Source organism: Larus michahellis, chromosome 9, assembly GCF_964199755.1.
Source record: "Larus michahellis chromosome 9, bLarMic1.1, whole genome shotgun sequence".
Taxonomy (NCBI): domain Eukaryota; kingdom Metazoa; phylum Chordata; class Aves; order Charadriiformes; family Laridae; genus Larus; species Larus michahellis.
Window position 1 is genome coordinate 42,338,645 of NC_133904.1, and position 12,561 is coordinate 42,351,205.

The following is a 12,561-nucleotide window of genomic DNA, read 5'->3' on the forward strand; positions in this document are numbered from 1 at the left end:
ACCAAGAAAAATGGGGCTTTCTGTGAAAAGAAAAAAGCTAATACATGTACATCTGAAAAAAAAAACCAAACCAACCAACCAACCAAAAACCACCAATCACACAAAATAGGAATTACGCTTTTTGACTGCCATAGCACAAAGACCAGCAAGCAGAAACAGTCTCCCATCTTCAAGAGTCTTTCCTTGTTCTAAATGAACTAAAAGTGTTTGTGCTGAAATGGAAGGTTTAATCTTTTCAGCCGTGAACACTGAAAGTAGCCACATGCTTCAAAACAAAATTTAAGCCAGTCAGAAATGAACCCTACAGTGGCTTAAAAGTCTGAAAGCGAATGAAGTGCACTCTGAACATTTTCAGGTTACGGGCGAGGACTTCTTTTTACAGGAAAGGTAAAAACTACAGTTCAAAGTGCCTCTGCTAAGCCGTGACGCCGGGCTATGCGCTTCAGCGACGTCTCGCCTCCAGATTGATTCAGCACATCAGGGCGTGAGTCAGGGGAAGCCGGAGCCCAAGAGCAACAACACGGCCCCGCAGCCACAACGCGCCCCGCCGGCCGCAGGTGACTGCCGGCAGGGTGGCCCGCCGGGGATGCGGGGCTCCCAAAGCGCTGGGGGCGGCAAGGGGGGACCCTCACAAATGCCTCCAGCCACCCCCAGACCACCCAGTGAGGCAAAGAGGCAAGCGACGGGGGACGCGCCGTGCCCTAAGGCAGAGGGGCCGGGCCGGAGGGAAGGCCCGGGCCGGCACCAGACCCCGCCCGGGCATACTGAGGTGGGGGGGCAAACGGGAGGAGCGGATCCCTCGGGGCAGGGAGGGGCTGGGGGTGCGGGGACAGGGCCGCACCCCGCCGGGGCGGCCCCGCTGCCCAGCCCGGACCCCACCGAGACTCACCGGGACGCGGCCGCCCTCGCCGTGGCGGGCCCGAGTGCGGCGCCCGGCGCTCCACGCCCCGCGCGGGCCCACCGCGCCCGTTCACGTGACGGGCCAGCACCCGCCCCAGCCCGAGGGGAGTGGGGGAGGCCCCGCTGCATGCCGGGAGATGTAGTCCGCGGGGCCTGCCGGGAGGTGTAGTCCTGTGGCGGGAAACGGCCGCCTGAGGTGGTGAGAGGAAGGAGGCCGCCATTCGCCCCTCCCCGCCGTTGCCGGCCCTGCCCCATGCCAAGCAGAGCACTCCTAAATGAAATAACTGGGGAAAAAGGAGGGGAAGGGAAGGAAAACACGGGACATGCGTCCAGCATAAAGCAGGTCAAGTTGATCGGGCAACAGCCGTTGATGATCGGAGACGCGCCAGTGGCCCAAGCCCTCTGGATGCTCCCTGACTACAAATAAAAACTGATAAGAAGTGAAAGAATTGGTGATGCAAATGCCAGGAGAAGGCTGTAAGATTTAAATATGTAATATTTAAAATAAAAAAAAACCCTTTATAAACTGTCCCATTGATACCATGCAAGGAGCAGCTGTGTACGTCTAGAGGGCAAGATGGTGGTTCAGGGACCCTTTGCTGTCCAGTGCTGTGTGCTCTCAGGAAAAGGGGGTTTCTGATATCATAAAACATTTTTGATGCTATAAAACATATTTTTGAGTTACAAAACAACTGTACCTAGCTTCTCCAGTGGTGTGCCCAGCCATAATGTGTTTCCCTGCTCTCAGGACACGGTACCACAGAAGAGCTGGTCAAAGAACAAAAATAAAATAATTATAAAACAAAGATTACCTTGGGCTCCTTCACGATCCCAAGTGATTAGGAGCTTCATTGGTTTAACCCAGATCTTGCAGCTCTAGCCTCACATCAACGTGATGCCAGCACTCACTCCTTTGGGAGGAATATCGTCGCCGGACAGTTTGCAAGCACCATACCAACACCCATCGGCTCTGCTGTTCTGTATCTTCCCAAAAAAAGCCTTTCTCCAGGTTAATTTCACCAGTCATTCATTGGCTATGAAGATCACCATCTGAAGAGCTGACTCTGAGCTAAAGGCACTTTGAGGTGAACCATGCATTTGTATCAGACAAGATGTACTTTCAGAAGGAGCCACAAGACAATAATTTTAAAATTAATTGTATTCATTACTTTTAGGTGTCTCCTCTACTATCAATAATTTAGATCTGAAATTCCAAAAACTTTAGAAAATCAAACTCAAAAAACCACAAGGGAATTGGGCTGGTGCCTCTTATGATGCAAAAAATTGTTTCTGGAGTAAAAAAAAAATAAATTTCTACAATAAGCATGGAACTGTGTATTTTACATTAATAAGCAACAGGAGCAAGCAGTGAGCAAAGGGAGATGAAATGTTAGTTCACCTCCCTCACGCAGGCAAACTTGTCTGTTGTCTTCTGCTGTGATACGCCTTTGCTTCTGACGTCATCCTTTCAGTAAAGGCTTGCCAGAGAAGTCACTGGTGCAATTTTGAAGTCTTGCCTTGATTGACTCCAGTGTGGTCTTTCCAACTGTAAATCATAAATCAATATATTGGTTTATATTTATACATATACATTTATTGGTCTACATATATGTGTGTGTATACACACAGAAGATTCTTATTTGATCATTCATTCAAGGTTCCATTCAGATCACACGTTAAGGCTTTTCTCTGACATCATGAAAGACCGAAAGATATTTTTTTTTTTTTGTCTTACTCATTTCTGACACTTCATGGCTCAGATCACTAAAAAGTACTCTCCACAAATTCTCTCATAAATTTCTTTCCATCAATTTTGTCCTAGATCTTTTCCAGCCTGGCTTGTGCCCGTTGCATTTCTTTAAAAAGGCAAAGTCTCAAACAGCTTCTTGCTCATATGACCTTTAATGATTGCAACGATTATTCCACCCTAATCTGTCAAGTGAAATACTCTCCAGTCTTGTTCGGTGACTCTGTCCTCTCCCTTTTTTTTTCCTCCTACATTTCTAACCCATCTAAAGGCACATTTTTGAGGGGCTTTTTCTTACATACCTTCCACCTTCCAGTAGATATTAACCAGGCCTTTCCTCTTGGGCCACTTCTCTAGTCACTCTATGTTTTATCCTCAGATAATGTGTACTACAGCCACAGTTCAAACAACAGTTTCCACTCAGATTTTTCACAGCTGTGCCTCTTCACTGCAGACTGGCATGCTTTCCTAAATAAACTCTTGGCTTTTGTCTCCGTTACCTTCTCATGGCTTTTCAGTGGGACTCCACCTCCTGCTGCATGCAGTCACAAACGCCCCGTGCGTCCCACACCTGCATGGTCAGACACCCGAAGACAATGTGAACTGGAAGAAACGTGCTTTGAGTCACCTGGCTGATGATTCATCTGATGGCTATTCGGATCTGCAAGAGTCTATGTTATTCAAGTTTGGTGTATGAGTGGTTCTGGGGTGTTTAGGCTGTCTCCATTTCTGAGCCTGGTCTTCGTTCTTTTGTATTGCAGCATATGGTGCTGGGGTCATAATCATCCCAGACGGCATGCAAATACTCCAGCCTCCAATCCCTGGACCATCTGGACGAAAACTGGTTAATTGACAACCCTAATGTCATTTTAAGCTCAGTGTAGTTCAAAAAGCGTCGAGTCTTCTCCCACAAGTACTCTCAACTTTATCTATTACACTATTATCTGCCGGTATGTAATCATCTTTGACTCAGACCCTAGTCCTTTATGTTCAGACTATATCTAAATCTGTCCGTATAGCTAAAACTCCCATCTTCTCAAATCTCAATTACTGCAACATCCTTTCCTTTGGCCATGGGAAAATATAACCTTGTCTTGCTCATACTTACTGAGAACGCTGCTACAAAGACCATTTTTCTTAGTCTGTCATTTTCACCCTGTTATTCCTCTCTTTTCATCCCGGTGCTGGCTCAGCCCACTCTATCATGTCAATCCGTACCTACACGCCTTTACTCTGGAAGGCCTTGGCAGCCTGTCTTCACCCGAATTGCCATTTCCATTCACTAACTGCGGCTCCGTTCAGGTCACAAGGCCAGTTTCCACAGCCCACTTGTAATACGTTTAAACAGCTTTTGTGCATTCTTTTGGCTGGCTTTTATTTCCAAGAATCCTACAAACAGCCCAAAAGCTACTGATAATTTTTCTTAAAAACTCTCCTTAAAACTTTTATTTCCTGTAATGTCTACAAAACAGTGTCACATTTCTTTATGCTGCCTCTCCTGCCTGTATTCCGCAGTTCTCTCATTTCATACCTTGTTTTCTTCGGTCTCATAATACCTAGGTTTTCCCTGGCATCTCAGTTCCGCATGTGTATTTATTATTTGCATTACCGTAGTGCTACAAGACCCTGTTATGGATCAGAATTAACACAAAGGATGGCCCTGCCCCAAAAGCTTTACAAAGTACCATTTGGGAGCATAAGCATACCTGATAATAATATTAATTTATTTTCCTACTTTTCTGGAGAGTAGGAGGGGCAAAACGAAGTGGAGGTGGGGAGTCTGGAAATCAAGCCCATAGAACAAGTGAAAGGTGATTTATATCCAGCTACCTCACAAAAATTTTCACTTGGTTACAGTTGCTGTTGTGACAGATAAAATGGAAAAGACAATGTAGTGTTAAATGTATCATACGTATGTATAGGTTTGTCTGCATGTTCACGCATGTGCATTTTTCCCTTTATGAGTTAGATATTAGAAAAGATATGGTACATCAGTGATTCTTTCGCTTTTCTAGCACGGTGCCACTCACACCCTTTGTTTCCTGTTATTGTCCTTTGTTTGCTAACTTGATGTTTATTTGTGTCTCGGCTAAATAAAGACTGCCAGATTTAATTCGTTTAAGCTGTACTTTAAGACCTCTTTAACCTATTTCTATCTAGCTTTTCCCTCAATTAGCCTAATCATTTCTTTATCAAGTAACACGTTACCAAATAGAACACCTATAGCACCCTAAAAACACCCTGCCCCTCGCTGCTCGACTCACGCTAGCAATAAGGTGAGTTATGCAAGAGGCTGCTTGTATTTCTGGACCCTGCGGCTCCCAAGGGCTGGAAATAGCAATTGTATTTTGGGAACCATTTTCAGAAACAGTGACTGAATGTACGTACTTGTGATTGTGAAATCGGGCAGATGCTGGCTTTCAGATAACCTAGGTTTTGTGTGCACGGTACTGCTGCCACCAAAACCTGGCACGTGGCAACTGAAACAAACACACATGCACATATGTACACACACACACTATCTATACATACACATCTGCTGCGACTAGTAGAGAGATACCTCCTATTAAATGCTGATTCTTTGTCTTCAACGACAGAGAAAATTAATATCAGGTACTTGCTGATTCTATATTTAGGTAGGAAAAAAACCCCATTATTTTCTCCATGCAAAGATTAGAAGCAGTTAGTATGTTTTGTTTGAGAAATAGCTGGATTTCACAGGAAGGCAAACTCATTCTCACGGGTATCATGCCTAATTTGCATAGTAAGTAAAAGGTTTTAAGAGAACTGGAATGAATTTGGATGAAAAGAACCAAACAAATGGAAGTTAGTAATACCCACTGAATTACCAGAACTGCTAGTGGAATTAATTTTAGTACCATCAGAACAACGTCCCAAATTAAGAGAAATAGAAGAAAATCCTCTTAAATTAAAGAGCACACAAAGGAATAAGCTTCCAGTGCACTTAAATGTAAACTGCAATAGAAAGTGACCTGTTAAATGTGTAAATATAGCTCATAAAACAGAAGGACCTTTTAGACTAATACCTGTTAAGTGCTTTGCTTTTGCTCTGAAGTTCTCTGAAGGGCTGAGGCTTCATTCAAACCCCGAAAGAGCTCTAGTGACACAGGGCAGCTGAGACTGCAGCAGTCAAGTGGGTAAAGTTAAAACACCTTGTAAAAGCATAGCACATTGGCATCAAACAGTTTTATCAGCATAAAAAAAAAAGGTGTAAGATGGACCTCCCCAACACCTTCCTCCTATTGTCAAGGTCCACACATGTACAACTTAAACTAGACTAGTGTCTGAATCACTTAAAATTCAGCATGTAAGAGCTATTTTAAGCATTATTTTAAATATGCCAACAAGCACAACAGAGATGGGCTGGCAGAATAGAGTTAATACGTGCTGTATTCAGGAATACTCTTTGGTTGATAGTACAAGAGTCACGGCACCTGACAGGGCAAGAAGGGAAATGTTTTCACTAGCATTTCCTCCTCACAGTGGAATATTTGTGCGTCCTGAAAACACAGCACAGCCGCTCTCAGCTGTCATCCCTCAATAAAGAGGAGTTACCTTTAAAATACCGATGAGCTCCGGGCAGCTCCAGGGAAGAATCCCAAGGTCACAGGACCAGCCAGAGAGCCTGCAGGAAGATCAGTGCTGGGAAAGCCCTTCCTCTTTAGAAACATGCACCTGTTTAGATCGTAACATATTTTTGCTCGATTTCAATGCTAGTATTTGGTGTCATATTGTCAACAGAAGTGACTGCTTATGCAGGGTAGGCAATCAATGGGTTGGCAAGCTGTTCTGGGCACCACTACCCACCAGAGCTTTACTGATTTCTCTCTCCAGAGCCCATTTGAGCCATTAATTAGGAAGAAATTCTGCACTGTCAGGTGCTGATGATGAGCTTCAGGTTGGATTCCAGCCTGTGTCAGCAGAGGCTAGCAGTGCCTAGCTAGAGGAACTGAGTATATGGTTCCTTTTGGGTTCTCCAAAGCTCATGCTTTATTGATTTGGGTTTAATTCAAATTTTCCGTGACTATGTTTTGTAGGGAAAATTGATCTAATCTTGTTATTCTAAGGTGTTACTCTTTACAATAAAGAAGAGAACCCACCACCATAGTCAGTTTGCCTAAATATGTCATGGTGGGAAGAAGAGAAACTGGGTTTCAGGTGCAATTTTCTTTCCCATTGTTAGAGCAAATTGCCATTTATTGTCAGGATTAAAAACAATTGGCAATCGTGGTGTTAGCAGGGGTCTCTGTTGCAGCAGTCAATGGAGGTTTTTCTCTTAACTCCCACGGGACCAAGCATCATTCCTGTGGGACTGAAAGAGCCATGCTGCTGTGGATCAGCTAGCCTGGCTCACCTTTGCACTCTGGGGAGTAGGAGCAAATCGTTTTATTATGAAGCAGAATTTCTTCAGTTGATCTAATGAGTGAAACAAAACCCTCTCAGCTCTGCAAAATCGCTGAGACAAGTGGGGTCTTCGGAAGCCCTGAATATTGCATCAGATGCTGATATAGGTTTCTTCAGACAATTAGCAAAGCTTCGAGCAGCCACCTGAAAGAAATAATGGCCTTCATTGGAGCTAATGCAGTCATCTCTTCCACGAAGCTTCTTGTGAATAATTCTTGCTGGAAAAATTGTACATGATTTCTTTTCATTTATATTTTAATGCAATTTATTATACAACAGCGACCTCCATTCAGGGTTCAGAAGATCAGAGTACTTACAGTAATCTTCACAGCACTTTGTATCTGCAGCTACAGCTTACATTCACAGCATGAAAAGAATAAGAAGTTAATGTACCAAATCAGAAAGTCTCTGCGTGGCAGTGTTAATCTCAGCGTTGAGTTATTATTTATTAGTAGTATTATGGTAGCGTCTAGAGACCAGGGCCTCATTGTATTGGGCACTGCATAAAATACACAAAGAATATATTTGCTCTCTAGAATAGCTCACGGTGTAAGTTTGAGGCTGGTTTGAGGATGCGGACAAGAGGTACTGCAGCCATCATTACTGCCACAGCCAGAGGCAAAACTCTTTTCATGCTTATTGTGGATGCTGACACCAGGAATAAAATTACCTACTGACAGATAATTAAAATGAAAACATTATTCTGGGAGCAGATCTCAAGGTACAAGAAGATGAAAAGAGCCTCCCTGTCTGATTTCATGCCAGGCCGAGCACGGCTGCAGGTGGTGTCCTGCTACGCTCTTGGGTACATTAGCCATCCGTAAGAAGCTCAAGAGGTGTCAGGCGTTTGAGTTTCTAAACCAGTCAATCATGGAGACGTCTGCAAGATGAAACAGTGGGTAAAATGGTGAAGAAGTAACACATCCCCATGAGTTAGAGAGTGGTGGAAAAGCATGCACCTGTGATGGTAGAGCTACATGTTTGGTGTAGCAGCTGGAAATGTGGGCATGTTTTCTGGCTGGTAACCATCCCAGGATGCAATCACCTTTCTTTGCTACCTGTATTTAATAACGGTTGGTTCCTCTATGTCGAACGCTGGATTCATATCACAACTCACTTCTAGCCAGTTTCCTTCAAGAATGAATCTGATGCAATCATTTCTCTGTGTGTCTGGGCACCCTCCTACTAGATGATTTTGAACTGTTGGTTAATTGTACCACATTCAAAATACACTAGGGGTCTCAAGATAATTAAGTTTCACAAAGTAGACAGCCTGGGAGAAGGGGGTCACTTTCTCCCTGGGAACTCACCAGTTCACCTGTTGGAGCCTTGGATTCCCATCAACCATTCTTTGCGGCCAGACATGGCAGTCCACAGGTTATCGTCGTGTGTGTGAAGGACTACACGAAGAAAAAAAAGGAAATGTATAGATGTGTGAGGAAATAAAAAAAAAAATAACCCACACATACCCCAAAGCCCAAACAAAACCCCAGAAAGCATACCGTAGTTAAAAAGTCAGAACAGCTATAAATGTCAGGTCTGTAAGAAATCACTTCCGCTGTTTGGGGAAAAACTGGTGAAGTAAAATGTTAAAGCAGAATTGCAAATCCAAGAGCAGATACCCTCTTGGAGCACTCCTGTAGCTGAACAGCATGAACTCAGTCTCTGAGTGGCTGCAAATAACTGCGAAGGCACAATTGCCCACACAAACTGTGAGACACCAACAAAACGCTAATTTTCCAGGTAGATTCAGAGCGTGGCCTGAAATTCATTGGTGTAAAAACTCATTTCCCTTTTCAACGAGGGGCTGGGTTCTCAGTCACTCGAGCGGCAAAACTCTGCCTGTTGCAGCCAAGCATTTACAAGTATTTAGTTTAAATTTTTCTTTGGATACCCAGCCACCCGCCGCAGGCAGCGGGAACGGCTGCTCTTTGCCCGGAAAAGGCCAGCCATGGGCTAATCTGCTTTGCGTGGCCTGTGCTGAGCGGGGAGCGGGTGCTGCGGGAGGCTGCTGCGGTACCAGGAGGCTCTGTGATCTGGTTGACACAGTAAAGCAAAGGCATGGGACTAATAATAATACTTGGCACTTTTACAGTCCTAGCTGCTCAAAACACTTTATCAGTGTTAACCAATTACCCCTCCAACCATCTCTGTGGAAGAGGGTCTGTCTCAATTTTACGGGTAGGTAAACTGAGGTTGGAGCTCGGCTGGGACAGGAGCAGCCTCTGATGTACAGTGAGGAGCACACCGCTCCTCTGGAGATGGATCAGAACGCAGATCCGTCCCTTTTCTCCTGCTGTCTCCCCACAGGTCTTCTTTCCGGGCACTTGCTGCCTTAGCATTCGTAATAATACTGCTACGTTATTTCAACCACAGGTCATAAGCCCAAAACCCGAGCAGAGTAAAGATCTGTAGGTTTAAAGCAGTAGAAGGGCTCCACCTTCAAGATGCACAGGTGGCACTGTCGGGAATAATGTTGTCAGGAATATTGTCCAAGAAGAGCGAGCCACTCCGGTTTTCCCCTCCGTCAGGGCAAGGTGTGCCGGTCCCGGAGCTGGGGACGCGGCGCTGAGTGCAGCGAAGGGCTTGTACAGAAGATGGGTGAAATCGATGGCTCCTCCTCCCCTGCCTACCTGCCGGGCGGCATGCTCTCCCCGTCTGGGATGAGCCAAGTGGCTATTGAGGTTGGAAAATTAAGAGACCAAGGGGCCTGACTCACAGTCCCGCTGTGCCCACACCAGGCCGTACAGAAACAACCGGCTTATCCTCCCCACCCTCTAAAACAAAGGCCAAACTTGTGCACAGCAACCGACGGTAACGCACAGCACACTGGCCGCGAGACGTGGCTGCCGGTCCCGCTTAACTACACTTAAAAAATCCTGCTGGTGTCTGCCTGCCTCGTTAGGCACTTAAATATCTTTGGGATTCACGTCCTGAGCCTTTCGTGCCTCATGGTCCCCCGCTGCTAATGGACTTCATCAACTAATCTGAAAGGGCACAGGAAAAAAAAAAAAAAAAAAAAAAAATTTTTATTAAACAGGGGGGTTAATGGGAACCGCTTAGGCAAATAGTGTAGCCAGCTAATAGGTGAAAGAGAATAATAATTTATGGGCTGAGAAGAGGAACGGAGCGTGGGTCCTGCTCTGCCGGCTAATTCTGTTTCCCCGGCTGCCGTACAAAGCCGGCAGGGCTGACAAGGGGCAGTCTGTAAAGTTGAAACAAAGCATGTTTCTGCAGCTGGATGGAGTCAAGCACAGCTCTATATTAGCAAAGAAAAAAAGAGATTTCACAACTTTATAGCTTCAGGCTGGTTTCCCCTCAGGGAGCAAAAATAGTCCGGTCTCGCCACCTCCTGCCACTGTCCCGGGTCTTGCCTGTCCCAGCCATTCGTCAAACCCCGCGCGGCTCTGGGACGTGAGACCCAGCAGGGTCAGCACCCGGGGCCTTCCGCTCCTTGAAAAGGGATTAAGACAACATCAGAACAATTTAAATGTCCTCTTTTGATATAAACCTGACTTTGAGCTTAAAATGGCATTTCTTTTTTCTTCTCCAACCAAATTGTTTAAATCCCAGACGTTAAATTGCAGAATCATAAACCTTGGTAAGGACAAAACCAACGTGAAGCACCAAAGCCAGAAGCTTCTCACCGGTTTCTGGCTCTGGCATACGTGAGCACAGCAGCAGGGTTCAGCCGCGCAGCAAAGGGCCCTTTGCGCTGTGGGGACAAACCTTTGCTGTAGCTGTGGGTTGTTTTAATTGCCGTGATGCAACCCAGACCACTGCCACGCCAACCTCGAGAAAAAGAAAAAAAATCCAACCGTCCCTACTTCCTGAGCTCAGGAAAGCAAAGAAATGGGGCTCCGTGTCCCCAGCGCATCCATGGTCATGTGTGCTTGGCTGCACAGAGGGCACACAGCCCAGTGCAAACAGCCCGACACACACAGCCCAACACCGACACACACGGCCCAATGCCAACACACACAGCCCAACGCCAACACACACAGCCCAACACACACAGCCCAACACCAACACACACAGCCCAACGCCAACACACGCAGCCCAACGCCAACACACGCAGCTCGACACACACAGCCCAACACCAACACACACAGCCCAACACCGACACACACAGCCCGACACACACAGCCCAACACTGACACACACAGCCCAATGCCAACACACACAGCCCAACGCCAACACACACAGCCCAACACACACAGCCCAACACCGACACACACAGCCCAACGCCAACACACACAGCCCAACGCCAACACACGCAGCTCGACACACACAGCCCAACACCAACACACACAGCCCAACACGGACACACACAGCCCGACACGCACAGCCCGACACACACAGCCCAACACCGACACACACAGCCCAATGCCGACACACACAGCCCAACGCCAACACACACAGCTCAACACACACAGCCCAACACCAGCACACACAGCCCAACACCAACACACACAGCTTGACACACACAGCCCAACACACACAGCTTGACACACACAGCCCAACACCAACACACACAGCCCAACACACACAGCCCGACACACACAGCCCGACACACACAGCCCAACGTCAACACACACAACCCAACACAAACACATATGGCCCAACGCCAACACACACAGCTAAATGTCAACACACACAGCCCGACACACACAGCTTGACACACACAGCCCGACACCAGCACACACAGCCCAATGTCAACACACACAGCCCAACACCAGCACACACAGCCCAACGCAGACAGCGTTGCCCTTGTTAGGCAAATGGCTGCCTCGGGCAGAGCGAGGATGAAAGCCAAGTCCCAGACCCGCCACGTAACGGGAAATGGATCAAGACGTCTATAAAACAGCATTATTTGTTCTGCGCGCTGCTACAAAACCATCGAGTGAGCGGGGAGGGAGCAAAGAAAATGGCTGTGATTAACTACAGCTCTACTGGTTTCAGGCTGTCTGCTTTAATAAGGCGCCTTTCCCCGGCTTTATGCAGGATTGTACACAGGAGGCCTCTTGACCAGCCGGAGTCTTAAGTTCTCAGTAACTCCTGCAGCTGCCAACCAGTACTTGTGTTTTAGCTTGCCCAGGAGAGACCCTTATTGGTATTTAAAACACTTCACTCTCTTCCAGACTCTTTCCTTTTTTTTTTTTGAAATTTGCTATATAGACAGCAGGGAATAGAAGGTGAAACAAGCATCAATTTGGCATTAAGCACCAAAACCTGAGCTCAGCCTGAATAGATGGCCGGGCAGATGTGCTGGGGCCAAGTGTCCCCCCCCGGGGAGCGTGTGCCACCTGCCCTTCGGCGCAGACGCGCGGCAGGAGAGGCGGCAGAGCCGGCACGGCGTCCGGCCGCTCGTCCTCACGCCTTCCCGCGTCCTCGCCTGCCCTGCAGCCAGGTGCCGGGATCCTCTCCCGGGGCCACCCGGCACATCTGTGGGGACGGCGGGGCAGGACCGCAAGGCAAGTGCCAGCTTC

General features: G+C 47.0%; 1 protein-coding gene across 2 annotated transcripts in view; it reads right to left on the reverse strand.

Annotated features, from left to right (window-relative positions):
* The window catches only part of MTM1 (myotubularin 1), a 46,291-nt gene extending 45,290 nt beyond the window's left edge, over nt 1-1,001 (reverse strand). Inside the window, exon 1 of one of the 2 annotated variants that reach the window (XM_074600669.1) lies at nt 890-1,001. The gene's annotated coding sequence lies outside the window, so the exon portion shown is untranslated. The remainder of the gene's footprint in view (nt 1-889) is intronic. The other variant, XM_074600670.1, reaches the window with a different exon arrangement.
* Between the last annotated feature and the right edge of the window lie 11,560 nt (nt 1,002-12,561).